We start from the raw sequence: 2,817 nt of genomic DNA, 5'->3' as shown, positions 1-2,817 counted from the left end.
TCACGCGGGCCTCGGGGGCGTCCGTGCGTCCTGTCACTCCGGGATTGCCTGAACATCTTTTTTGGGTCTAGCACTAATCTGACGAGAGTAAGTTACACTGAAAGTTTAGTTTATTTTCTCTTTTTTTTAATTTTTAAATAATTTTTTAAATTACAGTTGGCGTACATTATATTAGTTTCCGGCGCACAACGTGGTGATTTATACACCCACATAACTTAAGAAGTGATCACCCGCAATAAATCCAGTGCCCATCTGACACCAGCCGTAGTTACGAGTGTTACTGACTGTAGCCCCTGGGCTGCACCTGCGTGCCCATGACTACTTTGTAACTACCAATTTGTACTTCTTAATTCCTTCCCCTTTTCACCCGCCCACTCGCCCCCTCCCGTCTGGCAACCCTCAATGTTCTCTCTGTCTACAACTTTGTTTCTGTTTTATTTTGTTCCTCAGATTCCACGTGTAAGGGAAATCATGCGCATCTGTCTCTCTGTCTGACCGTCTCCACTCAGCTCGGTACCCTCTGGGTCCACCCATGGGGTTGCAGATGGCAAGAGTCCCTTCTTCCCTCTGGCTGAGTCATATTCCATTTTGTGTATATACCAGCTCTTCTTTCTTCTTTATCTACTCATCTGAAACTTTAAACATCTCTTAAACGACTTTAAACTCGCCACCACGAACGGGCCTGCAAAAAAGAAACGCTGACGTGACTCAGAAAACTGCTCGGACGGGCGGAAGCTCCCGAACGTTCCTGCGGCATCGATTTCCCGTAACTGAACCCTGACCCGTCCATTAGCCAGGGCTGCGCACCCCAGCAGGGCAAGACTGGAGAACAGGCGGCCCGCCCCTGGGGAGCTCCTCGCATGAGCCACAAAGCGCACACACACGCTGCCCCCCGAGAACACGGCCCTGCCCTCCTCTGAGTGGCTTTGCGACCTCCTCCGCAGTCTCAGGAAGGCAAAATGTAAGGATGTCACTATTCTATGATGCCACGGCTAGATAAGGCCACAGCAGCCTGGTCTTATGGGACAAGGTCCCCTGGGTCACGTGAGGGCGGCAGGGCTGGAGTCAGGGGCCGAGTTCTGGTCCGATGCTGGCTCTCAGCACACACACAACTCTGGCCAGCACCCCTGTAAAGTTGGGGTGAACCGTCAGTCCCTAAGGTCTGTCCCAGCCCCAGGCCCCATACCCACGTGCCTTCCTGAGCAGTGGCGATCGGGGTGCAGCCAGCCACCCGGCCGTCACCAGCCCGCTGAAGCAGCCGATCAACAGCAAGGCCCTACACAGGGTTCGTGTGGTGGGCGGGAAGTGAGAAGGTCCATTTCTTTTCAGAAGAAAATACTAATTTTTGAAGAAATAGAATTCTGAAACTCCCACAATGGGCATCGTTAGCCCGAGAGCAGGCGGCGGGCGCAGGCGGGCTCCTGGGTGTGGCAGGCAGGGACCATGTGCCCAAGCATGGCACCGTTTCAGAGGTGTGGCTGAGATCCGTTCAGGAAGGGACCCCGAAACACTGTTCACCCTGCTCGCCCGTGTCCCCACCCAGGACAGCAGCATGTCCCGTGCCCTCTGTCAGCTTCTCAGAGACGACTGACACAATGACAAGCAGTGCTGGCCGCCTTTGCACACAAACCTGGCCTCGGCCAGCAGCAAGGGAGGAGGCGAGGTGGGTGGGGTGGCTGGGAGCCGCATCTCAGTGGCTCCATTTTATCCGGCTGTCCTCCGCTTCCGGGGTTCAGGGATGCATGGGGACCCCGACTGCTCTGCCACTCAGCGGACAAAGCGTCCCGTGAATGGCCGGGTTCGCAGGGCTGCGGGTGGGGGAGCCCCTGCCTGCTCCCTCCCCTGTCACGGAGGCCGAGAGGGTGGACCCGCAGACACCCGCCTCTCCTCAGGAACCCCGAAGTTTCTTCAGAGCCGGAACCTTTCTGGAACCAGTCTTTGGCCCGAAAGCCCATGGTTTGTGCACACTCACCGAAAAGACTGGGGTTACCCCACGAAACAAAAACCATTTTCCCAGTGGCTAAAGACAGAGCCATATTGCTCAGCCTTTGCTGGCTGTCCTGCAGGTGGCCGTCCCACACCGAGCTCCACCAAGAGCTGGAGGAAAGCACCCAGGCTGCCAGCAGCCCTCGCCCCAAGTCTGCCTGTGCAGCCCCTTCCGCCCCAGGCAGGCACCCCCAGTGCACAGAGTCCGTGCGGCACGCCCGGGGCCAGTGACAATCCCGGGGTTGTCTGCCTCCTCTCTGAAGAGGCCACACCTAAACATGGCAGAGCGACGTCTCCCCCGATACACGCGCGTGCACATGTGATGCTCCTGACCAGCAGAACCCAAAACCAGCGCTTAGGACTCTGCAGCCCTGGCCCCTCTCACGGCACTTTAATTGGGCTTTTGAGGCAGGAAAGACAATTTGCTCGCTGGGCAAGGGGGGTTCCATCGCCCACCACCCGCACCTGTTCTGCCAGCTGACTCCACCCCGCGTAAACCTGGCCACGGAAGGAGGCCGGCACTGCCCCCGGCCCGGAGCCGCCCGCCCTGCGCGGTGCTGGGGCGCTCGCCCCGCCGCCGCCGCCCCCTCCCCGAGGCAGGAAAGAGGGGCGACGAAATCCCTGGCGCAGACACAGCCCGCCGCTCAGCATCAGGAGGGAGTCACCAAGAGCCACCACCCTCCCCGGCCCTGCTTACCGGGCAGACACCCGTCCCCTCTCGGGTCTCACTGCAGCCAGACCCAGCCACAAAGCCAGAAAATGCAAACCGCGGCGACACAGCAGGGGACCGTCCGAACCAGGGCGGGGCGGGGCCCTCTGCCGGCAGCTGCT

The 2,817-nt window shown here is 59.0% G+C and overlaps 1 protein-coding gene across 1 annotated transcript in view; it reads right to left on the bottom strand.

The window, feature by feature from the left end:
• Positions 1–2,811, bottom strand: part of ANK2 (ankyrin 2) — a 281,207-nt gene extending 278,396 nt beyond the window's left edge. Inside the window, 1 exon segment of the mRNA XM_025050926.1 lies at positions 2,684–2,811. The gene's annotated coding sequence lies outside the window, so the exon portion shown is untranslated.
• Between the last annotated feature and the right edge of the window lie 6 nt (positions 2,812–2,817).

Source organism: Pteropus alecto, unplaced genomic scaffold (genome assembly GCF_000325575.1).
Source record: "Pteropus alecto unplaced genomic scaffold, ASM32557v1 scaffold17, whole genome shotgun sequence".
NCBI lineage: Eukaryota > Metazoa > Chordata > Mammalia > Chiroptera > Pteropodidae > Pteropus > Pteropus alecto.
This window is presented reverse-complemented; position numbering and strand designations above follow the sequence as displayed.